General features: G+C 40.0%; 1 protein-coding gene across 3 annotated transcripts in view; it reads left to right on the top strand.

Moving 5' to 3' along the window:
• The window catches only part of LOC119502743 (CUB and sushi domain-containing protein 3-like), a 407,722-nt gene that overhangs the window by 37,222 nt on the left and 352,878 nt on the right, over positions 1 to 17,622 (top strand). The gene's annotated exons all lie outside the window — the stretch shown is intronic.

Genomic DNA, 17,622 nt, shown 5'->3' with positions numbered 1-17,622 from the left:
GGCACTTTACCAATATTGGGAACTGAACCTTTTCATTATGTTGCCTCTTATAACCAATCAGACACACTCCATTGATCCTCTTATTGGTCCTTCTTCCCCTCTTTAAAACCACCCCACTCACCTCCACTCTTCTCCTCTTCACTTCTCTTATGAAAATCATAAAATTAAACATTTAGCATTTCCTGACTACAGCGTGTGAGTCTTCGTGTCGCTTTGTGTGTGTGTACGTGTGACGGTGCGTATTAGTGCAGATGTGTTTGCCTCTGCTCATGGCTGCCTGGCTGTGTACCCGCGTGGGTGTGTTTGTGTGTACTTTAGTATGTGTATTTGTATGTGTATGTATTACTTTTGGTCACGACTCTCTCCTCTGCTGGTTTGTTGCTGCCTCCTTACATCATCAATCCAAAAGATCTTTAAATCTCTGCAGCTGCTTTTGATTAAAAACTGCAATTGCATTTAGTATTATATCGCAAAGGTTACTCCGGATCTCAACTCAGAGAAGAAATCCTTTATACGGTGCGGTGTGTTTTTCACAGAGAACAAGGTTGGCCCGAGGAAGAGAGGCAGAAAGGTGGTTAGTTCAATCCACCACTGACTGAAGGATGCACTCCAGCGGTGAACTGGAGGGTGGCTGGTATAAACACCCACAACGCCTACTATCCCTGCCAAAGTGCCCTTGAACAAGGTGTCGACACTTTCTAAAGTGTTGCTGCACTCTGGGTGACCCCGCTCTCTGACGCAGAAATCTTTTAAAAACTCCAAACTCGCCTTCTATGCAAAATAGAATTTTTTTTTTTTTTTTTTTTTTTAGCTGAAGCTGGAGTAAAAACTAAGCAGCACCTGGGTAGTCCTGACTTTATGTAACTGCGTGACTAACAATGCACAGTAAACTCCAGACAGCTATTTTAGTCCTGCGCTGGCTGCGATGACAATCAAGCTGTGAAAGAATGACACCCATGCTGCGCGGTGTCCAGCACGACTCTCAAGATGCTAGCAAAATTAGCTTTAGTGGCAACTGCACCATGTGCTTTGTTATGCTTACGACTATAATCGTGCCAGCATGATATTTTATGGTAAAATATGCATGCTGCAGTTTTAGCTAGCAGTCTGCCAAAAGCGCCACAGTAGAGAGCAAGGGGACGAGCAGCTGGCTGCTGAGCCCGATTTAATTTGGAGAAGGTGGCGGCTTGAAGAAAAATGTCTTGATGTCGCTCCAATCAGTGAACTGATCAGTCATTTAGTTTAATTTATGTTTATGGTTTTAGTGGAACAATGTTTGCTTTGTTGAGAGGCAATATCAAACGTATATATTGTACAGTATGTGCTGGGTTTAAAGGCTCAGACTGTATGTGATGCTGAAAGAGTCGGCCTGTCTCTCGAATGATGAACTGAATGCTGATTCAACCTATATGAACTTATAAGATACAGCAGGAGGGATTGCTCTCCACTGCAGTGGGGATTAAAGTTTTTTTTCTGCTGCAGACTTTTGAAAAAGAGCAACCCATGCTACATGTAGAAGTCATTTATAATCATATAAGATATGGAGTGTGGGAGAATATTGAATCCACTGCAGCTCTGATGGGGGAATGAAACATTTCCCTGCAAGTGTGTGTGTGTGTGTGTCGGTGTTAGACCCTCTGGTATCAGCTACCCTAGTTTAAGGTGTGATGCACATACACACACACATTGAGATAACATCAACCCTGAGGGGCAAAGTTGTGCTGACCGGATGAGTTGTTTTCCTTTTCATCTAATATGTGTGTGTGTGTGTTTGGCTGGTCGAGGTTTTGGTTGTGATTTTGGCTGTGTAAGTATGATTTTTTTATACTCTGTGTGCATGTGTTGTTTTGTGTTTCATGGGTCTTATAGGGTCATGAAGCGGACTCAGCACTTTATGAACATTCGCACGAACTTTGTTGCTGTGAAATTATGAGCAAGAGCTCGAAAAATGTGCTGCTAGGTTTTTCTAAAATTCTGACAAAATAAATTTCCATTCAGAAACAAGGCCACATATTAGTTTAAAGTGTTCTTCTTCTGTCTCATTTCAGTTAGCTGAATCAGTTTTTCAATAAGCCCTGCTTCACATTTATTACTGTTATAATCTATTTTGAAACTGTTTTGATCGTATTTTTCAATTTTCAGAGGCACTTTTGCTGATGATTTGAAAATGAATAGTCCTATAGCCATTATTCCCCTTTTCAATGTAATCAAATTATTTTTGCCAGCAATTGTATATGTGTTAGTGTGCGTGTGTGCACAGTGGTGTTTGTGTATATCCTGGTGTTTGTGAGTGTTTCCCTTTCAGAGTCTCAGAAAGCTGCAGTAGAGATGAAAGTAGAAAAGAGATGGAAGAGAAATATTCATCTTGTTCTGTCTGTTTCCGGCCCGTTGCCAGCACTCTCTCTCTCTCTCTCTCTCTCTGTCCCCCCCCCCTCTTTGTGTCTTCAAGGTAAAAAGCTGCTTCCTCTCTCATTATTTGTGTGCATGTGTGTGTGTGTATGTCAATGTAGGTATGTGTGTGTGAGCGTCATAGAGACAGAAGGATAGTTGGCGAGTCAATCTTGCTGACCTCATGCAGTTATGCAGTTTCTCATTTTTGCTCAACCCATTTGCTGCGGTATACACACACAAACACACATATATATACTGTATATATATATATAGCACATGCAAGCACTCACACAAACAAGTGTGTGGCTAAAGAAGAAAGAACCATAGTAAAACCAAGTTCAAAAATTTCAGTCAATGTTTTGCCCGTATCAAACTTTTGTTTTTCCCAGTGGGCAACCTCGGGGTCTGAAAAGTGAAGCCAATGCAGAAGTGCCTTAAACTTGCATTCTTTCTACTCCTCTGGTTGCAAAAAAAAGTCTGATTGTATAGAAGTCTATGAGAAAATGACCCTACTTCTCACTTGATTTATTACCTCAGTTTATGGTCTCAATCGCTAGTTTCAAGTCTTCTTTAATACAGCATGATGTTCATTTTTGTAAATTATGGTCCCATTTAGAGTCAAATAGACCATAAAGCAGGGGATGCTTTAGGGCAGGGCTACCTTGTGATTGACAGGTAGCTACCACGGCGTTGTCCGTGTTTTCGTATTACAGCTTTAACCCTTTCACAGTGTGTTTTAACTCTATTAAAGTAAATTGTAACATTTTTGGTCACCTTTAAATGTCTTCATCATTTGGTTGTACTTAGCTCCACCCTCTTGTGTCACTTCTGGTTGCAAAAAAACAAGATGGCGACGGCCAAAATGCTGAACTCGAGGCTTCAAAACGGCAGTCCACAAACCAATGACTGATGTCAAGTTGACTACGTTCACTTCTTATAACCAGTCTATGGTTTTTCCTTAAAATTCACTTTAATAATTGAACGTTTGTGAATAATATAGACATCAAGTGTAAGGAATGGGTGGTTTTGCATGCGACTGTGTCTCATTACCTTCATTTGCAATATTATCAAATTTGACAGAAGTGCCTCCGAAGCGTTTTTAAATGTGAGAGAGGAATGAGAGGTTAATGTGATTCACTAGTAGAATATATAACAATGTGGAGTAAACTTTGTCTTGACAGATACAAAGCATTATTATGAAATAATAGAAATATGGTGAAGAGAGAACCAAGCAGGGTATACACTCCAGAGAAAGAGAGAAAGACAGTATACTCAGGAGAAGAGGAAGAGGAGGAGAAACGAGAGCACAGTGCAGTATACTCACGAGACGGAGAGGGAGAGAAAATGAGGAAGCGAAACGAAGTGCTTTGATTTACACATTTAAACATTAATAGCGCTCTTCAGGGGGAAAAAAACAGCATCACTGTGTTGTTAACATGTTGCTTTGAGAGGAGCAAAAAGAGAGCTTGCAACATGCCTCCTGCTAGAAGCCTCCAGCGACCCAACACAGCCTCCACGCAGGAAATCAACCCAATAGCTAAAGGCAACAGGATTGATGATAACAGCTCTGTGTTCATCACCATTCACAGGATCTCTCTCGGAGTTTAGTTGGAAGTGCTTAATGTGTTTTCGTGTCAAATGTCAGAGGACAGGAGGAGAGAAGAAGAAGTGTGTGTGTGTGAAGGCTTCAGGGAAAAGAAGGAAATGCGAATGTCAGTGTGGGAGAAGAGGAGAAGCGAGAAAACATGCTTATAGTACAGGCAGCTCCTGGGGCCAAACACATGCACAAACACATTTACATGTATGTCTCTTTTCACACACACACACACACACACATGCACACACACACACAGATGCTCTTTTTAAGTGAATTCATTCAGTGAATTAAAGTCGCTGGCGCTGAATTCCTATCCAAATCTGCATTTTAAGTTGTTTTTAGCTGCATGATTGATGTTTTTGTTCCACAAGATGCAAAAAAATAACATGTTTCTTCTCCTAGTATTTCGCAGTTCACTGACACCCCTTCATACTGCATTCAAGCGTAGATTTGTTAATTTTTGACACTCTTGCTCTCTCATACCTCCTGCATTCTTGCGCATAACTTTGATCCCGCTCTCGTCAACGCGGCGGCACACAAAATATTTTTGGGTGTGGAAGAGGAGTTTCTTATCTCCAGTTGTTTGTGTGCTTTGCTTCCTCATGTTTCTGAGTGCTTTCTCATTATCATTATACAGGAGTATACACAGACTATCTCTCACTTTGCCTTTATAAACCACTTATTATAGTGACAATCGTTCTCTAGTTTCATTTTTAGAAATCTACCGTCTGTCCCTGCGCAACCTTTACTGCATTTACCTTCCCCTTCCCTCTCTTCTTCATGCTGGGAAGCTGTTTCCTACCCGGCTCACACCATCACTGCTTCTTAACTCGTCCTCCCTCCTGTTGTCTTTACCTCTGTCTCTCTCTGCATGACCTCAATTCACAGGCAAGCTCACATCTATTGCTCTCTCTGCGTCTCTCTGCGTCTCTTGCCAGGTGTAGCTGTGTTGAGCTTCGGGCTAATGTGTGCGAGCGGCACAGTGTGTGTGTGCATGTGTGTGTGTGTGTGTGTGTGTGTGTGTGTGGATTTATGAAGCATGTTTGCTGTGTGTTTGTGGGACCTTCTGTTTTTCTATCATTTCACTGTCCTCAATTCCCAGGCAGCCCTCAACCCCCCTTCTCTTTCTTTCCTTTTCCCCTTTCACTCTCCTTTTTTGTCTCTTTTTAGCGCATGCGTGCGTCTCTCTCACCAGGTGTATTTTGTTTTCAGCTTGAGGCAAATGTATGTGTGTGTGTGCGTGTGTGAGAGAGAGAGAGAGTGAGTGAGAGGGAGGGTGCCCTAGTTCTTGCAGTAAAAGTCGAAGGGAAATAAAATAAACCGCAATCAAGGCAATAACAGTAAAACCCTTGTGCCGAAAACTGTAAAAATGTCATGTGTGTGTCCGCGAGTGTTTCTGTGTGTGTCTGTGTGTGGTTATAATCTTAATTGTGAAGGAAGCTCACCCCACCCTCCCTTCCAGCTGCTCTTCCAGAATCACTCTCTGGCATCCAGCAGCACCCTAGTGGCCCAAAAGTAATTGAAAGAACTCAAATTATATTAATCAAATGATCTGCTTCCTAGTTTTCTTTTGGCCCAGTCTGGGAGGTTCTCGTGCTCAATTTCCCAGCATATCTCAAGAAATCCCCTCCAGCCAGAAACACATCAAACGCGTAAAAAAGCCTTGTGAGAAGGGGAACGTAATGGAATCTGTTGATGGAAAAGTCAACTTAGTACTGCGGCTCCAAGTGATGGCTGTTTTTTTTATAATTAATGTATTCAGTATGATATGTAAAGAGGAAATTCCGTATAGGTTACCTTGGACTCGAGGGACGGAAAAGCAGCCAATCAGTGAGAGTGTTAATTAAATGTACGGGTCATTGTCCAATCATCAAGGGTGTCATTTGGCCTCAGCAGTAGATTATGGATTCAGTGATTGTGGTTGGCTTGTAATGAGCCTTCAGAGATAGCTAGTGAATTTCACTGGGCATATGGCTGACACTTACTTAAGAGAATAAGCAAGCACTGATAGTAAAAGCCAACCGTAATGTTAGTAAAAGAGATGAGTATTTATGGAGGGAGGGAAAGGGGAGCGTAGGCTGGCGAGATGAGAGCTGTAATCCCAAAGACCTGCACTATATGACCAAAAGTATGTGGCCACTCATCATATTGCACCATGATTGTTAAACATGTCATAACAAAACCATGGGCATTATAGTGCTGTCATGATTATGGCTTCGATATGATGCACTTCTTATATAGCTTGATACCAATCCTGAAACGATACAACGGCAAAAACCTAAAACATCAGGAAAAGTAATGGAATAATAGATGATTTTTTTTTTTTATTATCATTAATTAAAAATCAAAAAATGTATTTTATGCACTAATCTGATGTCCCTTTACTTGAGTTTATGTGATTTCTTTGATAGTTACTTTTATATTTGCAACCAGATATCATTTATTAAACAGCATTTAATATTAAAACTGCCCGCTCCCACGGGATCCCAATCGAAATGCCATCCTCTAAAGCAGAGCGCTACACACACACACACACACTGCCCCACTGTCGCACTTCGACGCAACTCATATGAATACAACTCTTATTAATACACTGTTATTTTTAAAGTAATAGTAATAATAAAATGTGATATTGTACTGTTTTTTACGGCAGGGTATTACAATACATTTTTAGTATCAGTATACCGTGCAACACTCGGGCATTAAAGTAATAGCTTTGACATTTTGGGAAATACGCTTATGTCCTTTCTTGCCGAGAGTCTGTATAGTAAATATGAAGCTACAGCAAGGAGAGGGTTAGTGTAGCTTAGCATAAAGGCTGGAAACAGAGGAAAACAGCTAGCTAAGCTCTATCCAAAAGTAGCACTTCTGTCTTTGCACAGATTAAACTCACTGGGTACATTTTTAATTAAGCTTTAGAGGTGCTGGCAGGTGCATTTTGTGACTTTTAGAGCTTTCCCCGGTTTCCAGTTTTTGTCCTAAACTAAACTAACCTAACTGGCTGCTGGTTTTAAGTGTTGGAAATGAGCTTTTTTTTGTCTACCTGCCACTGTGGTTGGTGGATTCCAATATCTACCAGCCACTCAATAGACTGCCATTGTTTCTTCGGCTGGTGACTGAAGCAAATCCAACAGCCACTTGCATATTTCAGCAGCATTTGGCTGGTTGCTGGTGCTAATTTCATGCCTTGTTTGTAGCTATAATTTACCATTCCCCCCACTCTAAATGAACTAAAACAAATCTTTGGCACTAATTTCTCTTTACTTATCAGCAGACATTTACTGTACAAGTCAATACCAATCAATACATTAATATATCTGGTTAACCTAATATCAGTCTAGCTCTTATATGGACATATTTTTGGTCATATAGTGTATTGGGATTCCCTTCAACTTTCACATTCTGCCTTTGCACACCGGTATTTATTGTTACCGAGGGTTAAGGAGATTACAGGAGGTTAAATTATTTAGATGCACTGTACAAAAACCATAACCGCCTTTAACAAATTTCCAGTTTCATGACAAGAAAGTAAATATTTTGAGATCAACTTTGATGACTCTGATTGCAACATAAAATCACTAAATTTTCTGTAAACAAGTCTTCGCATTGTGGTTTGAAAATTGGGTTCCTCTGAGATTTGTTGTTTTTTCCCAAGGAAAGGGGCTAATGCACATTCACCAGTGTGCTGACAGGGGGGCCTTGTGAATGATGTAACCCAGAGAAATATCATCAATCTGGGAAAGCTGCTGTCTCTTCTCCCTCCTCTCTCTTCTCTATATCTTATCAACTTCTTGTTTCTCCCTCCCCTCTGTGCCTCTCAATGCTCTCAGTCCCTTCTCTCTCCTCCCATCATCTCCCCCTTCTCTTACCCCCCACCTCATCTGTTTGGCCCTAAATACACTCCTCTCATTTTTAAACCCTGCCTGCTCTTTCTCCTTTCTGTCAATTTCTCCCTTCATCTTCTTTTGTTCGTTTATCTCCCAATCCCTTTGTTACTCACTTCATAAAGCTTTTCAATTTCTCTCAGCATCTCTTTACTTTATCCCCCTTTTTTCCCCCCCTTTTCCCCCTTGCTTCCTCTTCCCTCTCTCTCTCTCTTTGAAATGCAAGAGAGAGAGGGAAGAGGGAGAGAGAGATTGAAAGGAAGATGAGATTGAAAAGAGGATGAAAACCTGAAAAGAATGGATCGAAGGGGGAGGGGGACAGTGAAGAAGAGAGGGAGGGGAAAGCGAGGAGACGATCAAAGAAAAGGAGACTCCAGAGAGAGTTCTTGAATTAAATAGAAGATTAAATCGAATTAATATTGAATTGAGAGATAGAATAAGAGGAGAGAGAGATAGAGAGAGAGAGAAGGAGGGGCAGGTGGATGATAAGAAAAACCTTCCATGTAACATATTTAAAGTGACTGGTTAATAAAGACATGCCCCCATTCTGGCAAGAAGCTTTACGATACACTGTTTAGTTTGTACCTACGGGAATGATTTTTAAATTACAATCTAATGAAAGCTTAATTAGCAGGAAATCACATGTAAGTCACGTCAACCTTCATAAGCCCCGTACCAATTCTTGAACTGAAAATCCGCAGATGATGCAGGCGACAAAAAAGGCATGTCGACCACAGCGATTGCCAAAATTCACTGGCAAACTCTCATGTGTTTACTAGCCAAGTTTACATGCTGAGTTAGCTGGCAGAGTAGACAAACTAAACCAGGTTTTGCCAGGTTTTATTTGGTGACTTGTTAATCTCCTACTCTTCTTTCCAAAAACACAACAGCTCATAGTGACAATTTAGACGCGCATATGTATGGGGAATTTATTAGAAAACTATTTTTACACTCAACCTACGCACCAATTGAGCAAGCCTTCACAAAAAAAATTGCCAAATATTTTAAGGCTTTAACCTTTTTGCATATGGTCAACGTGTGTGAGCCTTCACGTGTGAATGTTAGTCTGTTGTGCCTGCCCTGTATAAACTAGCATAAGCAGTAATTGAGGATTTACCAACAGCCTTAAGATGGAACATTAAATTTACATTACACACATTTGTGATTTTATTTTTGTAATTCATTTTTACTTATTGATAATATGTCAGTATTTGAGTGCCTTAGCTGTTATAGTAAGAATTATGACCAATGAGCCACTGTTGAATGAGTGGGAGATAAAAAGCTATATGTTTTTTTAGCATAGTTCTGGTTGAGCTTATGCTTCAATGTATGGCCTTAGTTTATACTTTCATCATATTTATATGAAAATAACAAAGCTGCATTTTTTGTTTGCACTAATGACTGTAGAAGACCTATTCTTTCAATTAAGATTTGTCAATGAAGAAGTGTTTATGCTCTTTATGTAAGCCATACTTTTGTTAAGGCAAACATTTGTTTACTTATTTTTGCCAAATAAATGGAAAGCATGTTGAAATTAGAAATTGATTTCCTTGCGGTACCATAAATGTACCGAACCGAAAACCATGACCCCAAAACCGTGATATGAACCGAACCATGAATTTTGTGAACCATTCCACCCCTAGTATACAGGGAGGTCAAATTTCAAAAAATGGTCTCACTATGTGAAATGTCTACTATGGGGACTAACATCATCACATACGAATACAATTGAGCTCATTAAATCCACAAGAGTCTGAGATTTCCAGTCATACCCAATTTATGCAGTTCCAAAACTGTTTAGGGACCCCAGTATGCAGAAATATTCCAAAACACCGTTTTAGAATCGGCAAAAATAACATTGTACTGCATGCAAAAACCTGCATGGTTTTGCCCCAAACTTCATTGTATTATCATAGAGTGGGCATATTTGTAAAGGGGAGACTCGAGGGTACCAATAAAACCCATTTTCATTCTCATGTCTTGAGGTCAGAGGTCAAGGGACCCCTTTGAAAATCGCCATGCCAGTTTTTCCTTGCCAAAATGTATAATAGATTCACAGCATGACATGGTGGTACTAATGGATTCTTTAGGTTTTTCTTGTTTCATATGATGCCAGTAATTTCACTGAGCCTGCTACAGCCTCTGAAAAAAAAAAGAAAGTTGGCCAGAGTGGGAGAGGTTAAAGCAGCTACAATCAATATTTCTGTAATAACAATGCACTACCTGACTACAATCTTCAAAGGGGTCGCTCACAGTGATGAACCCACAGAGGATTATCAACCAACTCTCCGTCAGCTCTGTGCAGCATGTCGGTGTCTCTCAGCTTGTCGTTTTGATATTCAACAGTCTGTTCAAAATAAACTTCTGTCTTAATAGGAATCAAGTTGTTTTAGGCAACAAAAATACTTAGATAGGTTTAGGAAAATATCTTGGTTTGGGTTCAAATAACGATTACGTGGATTACATACAAATTTATTTCATGGATATTACACAAAGTGCATTTTTACTTTTCGTAGGTATAGCTACGAACGGTGTTTGAGAACAGCCAGAAATAAGCAACTGTTGCTAACAAGTTCACCATATCAACTGCAAAAGTGTCAATATTGTGTTTGCAGCGTGTTTCTGCTGCCCCAGAAGTGACCAAAATATCAGTTAATGCAATGCTAAAGACATTGCCAAATTGACATTTTGTATTCAAACTTAAAGATATTATGTAATGTATGTCACACACCAAAAGTCACTACATATGACACAACCTTTATGTGACGCACACAGCCTTTCTCTTTAGGCCGGGTAAGCACGTGAGTTACTGCATTTGGCCTTAGGCTCATGTTTTTGCAGCTTAGCCTGGAAGTCAGTCACAAGACTATGTACTGTACAATAGCGCTACACCCCTTTCGCAGCAGCTAGCAATAACGTAGCCATGTAGGGGCATCCGCATGAGTCAAGTCTTTCAGAGGACGGCAGTCAGTTTCACTGCCCGACTGGCTGGAACAAAGTGAACTCCCTCACCTCCTTTTCAACCACCTCTGTTGTGAAAGAAACTTCCCCGAGCTAGCTCCTCGACGGCCAAGAGAAGAAGACAATCTTTTGTACTCGGTATTTCCCAGGGGGTGGACATGTGTAACTCTTACTGAAAACATTTCCGTACCCTTCAAAGGTTCTTACAGGACGAATTCCCGCAACGTCTTAGTCGTCAATCTCAAAGCGATTTGGAATTTTTTAAGTCCTTCACAATCAATCACGAGTTAAGTCCTGATTGACAGCAGACAAACCCTTGAGATGTCAACCTGCCTGGAATAATGGTCTTTCTTTCATGCTCGCTTTACCTTCCTTCATTTCTCTTCCCTTTTTCCCTCGCCTGCCTTGTTCCTCTTTTTCCCAGCAGACAACCAGACATGTAACCGCCACCTGCTTTTTCTTCCGCAAGCCTCCATTTAACATCTCTTACACTATTCAGATCATTTCTCAGTACGTAGATGTACACGAGCCCCTTTTCTTTTATCCCCTCTGTCCTTTACTTCTGTTCATTGGTTTCCATCTTTCTCTGCCCCGTCTTTCTTGATGACTTTGGGGAGCACTGGTCGCTTTGGCCATCAGATAACAATGTCCTTGATCAATACACTCTGTGCGTGCATGTGTGCAAGTCTGTTGTCAGTGTGTGTGTGTGTGTGCGCAAAAGTGTGTGTATAGCCTTTTAAGGCGTATCTCTTTAGGATCAGCATGTGGTTGAGCATTGAGCTTTTAATACCCTTGCTAAGGCTATAGGGGCCAGCGTTCCTCTCCTATCGTCCTCCCTCCCTACCTAATTAAGCTTTTAATACAACTTAAAAACCGTAGAAGACACTGTCACTATTCATGGAAAGAAAGGGAGGAAATGGGTGAAAGAAAAAGGAGGAGGAGGAGGGAGAAGAGTTGGAGGAAGGAGGGGGCTAGAAATAAGGAGGATAGCAGAGAGAAGCTGGAATAAATGAGAGATGAATGGCAGAAAGAGAGAGGGATTACAGGAGGAAGAGATGGAGTGTATATGAGAGACAGTTGGCAGTCATACCGATTTAAAAGAACGCACAGTATTTTCCATAATGCTGACAGTCTTAAAATGCTAAATTAGCTGAGAAAATGTCACAAGGTCTCAAGGGATTCTCTGAGTGCAGACAAGAGATGGAAATTTTGACTACGTTTCACTGAGGTTGAGTAACCGACTAACCGACTATAGATGGGGAAATGTCAGTAGATCTCTTGGGATAATCCAGAGGCGTAACACAGATACTGTCGCACGCCTCAACTAATCTTGACTATAGTGTTACAAATGTGAGTTGACACATGAAATACAGGCATATATTCATATGTTCTTGAACAGTTTGAGGCCTAGATTTGAAGAGAATCTGAGTTGCAAGCATTAAGAGAGTGAGTGCAAGTAAAAGTGATTCATTTTGACTGTACAGTCACCTATTATATCACAAGATCAGTCAATCATTTCCGCATGCTTCAATCAGGCTACAAAGTAGAGTTTGCATTAGTCACTAAGTGGTGACTCATCTAGTGGATAAATAGAGTAAACAGATGTATTTAAAGTTCCTATATGCCAAAAATAAACACTTAAATGCTTTAATACTGAATTTAATGTATATTCAGGAGCTAACCTGACCTTTTAGATTGAAGACTGTTGTGCGTTTTAGACATGGAGGGAAAAGCTGGACACTTTATTCAAACAAAACAATCTTTAAAATGTTTGCTGCGAGACCCAAGGTAGATTTGTGTTACGCAACTTTCAAAGACAGCCCAAGGCAACTAGATGTGGGTTACATACAATAAAGCAGAGAAATGCATTGAAAATCACAATGAGAAGGAAAATAAAATAACAAGAAATACAGTTTCAGTGCAGTAATACATATTCATTAGAGAAACTTGATTATTTAAAGGTACAGGGACACAAGAGAATATTTAATTTATATTTCAAACCAGCTATCTATGGGCTGCATTTTATATCATCAGAAAGTTGGTTTCATTTAATAGTAGAATTCAGCTTTACTTTAGAGGCGCTATTACAGTAGTTGACTGATTCATAAAGACCTAAGTGACCTACTAAGGTTTATATTGCTCAAGCAAATCATAAATGTCTTTTGGCCGTAGACTATGAAGCAATTTATAGCATAAATCTATTCAATTACTAAGTGGTGGAAGCCAGGGTAAAGGAAAGCAGTAATACTCTCACTTCTCACACAACTCTGGCCGCAGCATTGTGAGATGTATCACTGTTGTCTAATGATCCTTTTGGGGAGATCAGACAGGTTTTCATTGGTTTTAATGGTGAATGCTTTTAACAGTGCTAACAGGTTTTAGGGTGGTTGACTGCCTGTGCAAGTCATCATAGAGGCTTAATGTCAAGTTGTGCTTCAAATCGACTAATAGTTTAAGCACCCCATGGTGTTTGACATTTCCCTCCTCTTCTCGCCTGGATTAGATTAGTTTTGTTTAAAAGTTAAAATAAAAGAAGTGCAGGGAAGAGCCACATAACAAGATTAACTATAATACAAGCACACCTAGGAAGGTCAGAGACTCATTTCCGCAGTGAAAGACTGAGTACAACACGGCATATAAGACGGGGAAAAGGTACTGAATAACACACACAGCAGGCTGTTCTCATACACCGCTCATAGCTATACCCACGGAAAGTAATGTACAGTAATTCATATATCCCACAAAATCAATTCATATTTAATCCACGTAATTGTGAAACAGGAAGTATAAAGAGCGACAAACGCAGCGTAGCGAGGTGGCCGGGGTGGATGGATAGGTCAAAAAACACAAGACTTTTGCCCAGGTGGCCGGCGTTCGTGTCCAGTGTGAAACCAGAGGTCAACGTTGATTTGTTTGTCACGTAACTTACGTACTTAGTACTCCGTACTAACTTACGCCACTTCCTGAGTTATATTAACCCAAACCACAACCTTTTCCTAAACTGAACTAAGTAGTTTTTGTCACGTAACTTACGGATTTAAGTTACGCCATTTCCGGTGTTATTTCAACCCACACCGTGATCTTTTCCTAAACCTAAGTATTATTGTTGCCTAAACCTAACAAAGTCAATATTTTCCTAAACCTAACTAAGTCATTTTTGTCACGTAACTTCTGTACTTAAGTTACACCACTTCCTGAGTTACTTTAACCCAAACCATGATCTTTTCCTAAACCTAGCTAAGTAGTTTTGTTGCCTAGACCTAGTTAAGTCGATCTTTTCCCTAAACCTAGCTAAGTAGTTCTGCTGAAGACAGAAATTTATTTTGAAAAAACTGGAGTGGTAATTGACGTGTGTCATGTGTTGCTGGACATTCGTAGGAAAACTAATGGGAAAATAAGGAATATCTTTTCGTAAGATATCATAGGAAACCCGTTGTATAAGGATACGTTGCACTCAGCACTGAAACACAGTCATGTTCTTTCTTTTACTTTAGTGTTTCTCTGCATCTCCCATGATAGTGTAGTAGGAACAAACAAGTGTGTTCAAACATGTTCACCCATGATGTGGATGTATCAGAATGTATGTGTGTCTGTGTGTGCACGTGTGTGTGAGTGTCTGTGTGTGTGTGTGTGTGTGTGTGCGGTCTTCAAAGTGTTTATTTTAGGTTATTTTAGCGTCAGCAGGGTTCAACTTTCATCACAGCTGGATGCCGTTTGATCAACTTACTCATCTGTCTGTCTCACTCCCCCCCTGTAACATCAAAGAATGGAAGTGTTGTTTCTTGTGTGTGCTTGTGTTGTTGTTGTTTGTTACACAATGCTAACCAAAGGCCCACAAACAACTGACAGTGTGGTGGATGACACAGCAAAGAAAACAGCAGAGATGAATATGAATTCAGTCTGGGTCTTTTCAGTGGGCTGAACCGCTGAGTAACAATGCTAATTAAGTCAAAATGAAATGTGAAATGACTTCTTGACCTTGTTCGGTAATTTTCAGCGCCATAATGTACACCTACTTCAAAATAAACTAATTACCTCATGCTGCAGGGAAAAAAAAAACAATAAGACCAATTATATTTTTTTAAACGTCCTGGACATTCTTCCTCTCATGAATCTGAACAGCCTTTCTCACTCCAATATCCTATTTAAACATGAAATGCAACAAATTAAGTGAGCAACTTGCTTAAAAATTGTTATGTTTATTTGACTTTAAGAAAGGTAGTAAAGCATTTAGCTCAATCTTTAATCCACTGTGTATTAGGGACTGGACATACATTATTGGGGTGGGGAGGGAAGCGGAATCTTATTTCACTCACCATTAACAATATTTTGAATGGATCCTCCCTTAAACTTAAAAAGAAAATGTGAAATACCCTCCCCCCAATATCTGGAAACAATGTATATGTGGCAAACAATAATTCTCATGAATAGGTGTGTCACATGAACACCAAGTCAATGCTAAAATTCTTAAAATGTGACAGAATCAGGGTTTGAAACTAACGGCGTCCTGTCATCCCAGGGACGATATAAAATGTCTTTGGAAGGCAGTAAACTCATGATGTAATGCTACATTGTGAACAACAAGTCCGTGTTGAAATCAGCAGGACGAGAGCTAGTTAAAGTTAGCTGTGAGCAGCCAGTAAGCAGCACAGTCCTGCACGCATTCAGACTATATTCTGTAAAAAGGAGTACTGAGCAAAGGTAAATTTGAAGGTTATCATGATGTGTTCCAATGCAATCTTATATGATGTAGTTTTTGAATAAATCAATTTGTTTGAAGGAGATGTTTTCAAAGCAATATGAAATAAGATAATAGAAAGGGAATTATGACCTGTTCAACTTCCAAACAAAAACCAGTATACAAACGGTAATAAAGGAGTGCATGTTGAAGTACATGGGATTAATTGTTTTACTTTGTTTTTTTTACCGTGGTATCGAATAGGCTTGTCACGGTAGTCTGTGTCGTTTTGCTTTTTTTTTACAGAAATAAAACCCATTTAGTTCATTTTGGCGTATCAGCGCCGTGTTATCAATACAAAGTCGGACGACGGACGCTACAAATGGACAGTGAAAGTGTCTGCTCTGTATGGATCTTCAGCTCAGAGTAGCAGGTGTCATATTTCACACACACAGGACGAGAGAGAGTTGACAGACAAGACGATGTGAAGCGAAAAGCAAAAGTGCCTATCTGGCAATATTTCAGATTTAAACCCAATGCTATAAGGGGACCATAACGTTAATGAGGTGAGGAGGACATAGCGGTCACAGCCGGTGTGCGGACACCAGCGGCCCCGCAGCGAAAGCTGGAGAGGCCAGACACACAGCCACCCGACGTTAAAGATCAAAATAAGCGTACTACATATATTGACCGTCATCTTTTCTTGTAAAATGTCCGGTGTAATTAGTCTGGTACTAATTACACCGGATATTTTACAAGAAACCCTCCCTTTAGCAAAAAGAAAAAGCACATAACCCTCTTTTCTGACCCGCACTCCCTTATTAATAATTTCTGTATGGTCCCTTACAATGCACAAGGACCTGCAGGTACAGACATACTGGCCACTGCAGCAATCAAACCCCGGCTCAGTGCACAAGTCTGTGTGACCTTTTGGATATTCGACTGTCATTAAATGAGTGACTGTCCCTGAGTGGAGTCAAACATCCTACTTACTGCAATTCAATGAAGTATCACTTTTCATAGCACATTTATGTTTGGTTCAAACAGTAAAGAGATGTCAATAAATAATAATAAGTGTCTTAGTATACAGTATTTTTCTATTTACGTAAATCAGTTTCTTTGATTTGATATTTTAGAGAAGACCTTGTTGTAAGTAAGACATTTACCAATGCTTAAAAGCCACTTCATACTCCAGGAAGACTTGAAACCTTTGAAAAGAATTCTTGACCTTAAGGTTCAACTTAACTTCATCACCAAGGCCATTATAATAGGACACATATTTTAAGTCCTCCTAAGAGGCTCTCGGTTTAAATCATTCAGGGATGCAAACCAACTCACGCAAACAAAGCTAAACAGTCAAGACGGGGGCATTTAATTATTCTGGACTGAAAAACTCCTTCCAGCGAGTCTTTTTCCACCCAACCTAACAAATTAATTGGCCATTTATTCAGTAAATGCGCATAATAAATTCTCACACCGGAACCACCTGGCGAATTCTAACTTCGACATTCAAACATTTGAATTCACACATCGTGGTCACTTTTATTTATTTATAATTTTTTTTTTTTCTCTCTTCTGGGTTGTGACATGGGATCTAAAATCCTTGCTGAAAAGAGCTGTGCGCTGTGGGCAACTCCTAAGACGTTGACTTTACACTAACCCCTGACATTTATCTGTAAGGGTGACTCACATTAAAACACACACTTGTGGAGACACACACACACTTGGTCTTTTTAAGGCCTAGTGGTCTAATGCGAGCTGTCAGCTCTGCCACATTGTTTTGACTTGTTACAAGGGATAGCGCTGGAGGGTGAAGGCGTGTGTGTGTGTGTGTGTGTGTGTTTTCCTTTATGTACAAATGACAGCATGTGTACATTGCATGTTTGTGTGTGTATGTAAACTGTCAAGAAAAATTATATAAGACAGAATCCCATAACGAAAATGTGCATGTGCATTATGTGTTAAGCATATGTGTCCATTTATATCAAATGTTGAACGTACTCACAACTGAAGGTGCGTGTAACACCGTAGAAAGATCCATCTTTTTTGTCAGGCTCGCTCTTTTCATCTCCTCTTTGTTTTCTTTTCCACTGAAAACAGATTTGACATGG

Source organism: Sebastes umbrosus, chromosome 15, assembly GCF_015220745.1.
Source record: "Sebastes umbrosus isolate fSebUmb1 chromosome 15, fSebUmb1.pri, whole genome shotgun sequence".
Lineage (NCBI taxonomy): Eukaryota > Metazoa > Chordata > Actinopteri > Perciformes > Sebastidae > Sebastes > Sebastes umbrosus.
The sequence above is the reverse complement of the archived record's forward strand: the minus strand, read 5'-3'. Positions and strand labels throughout refer to the sequence as shown.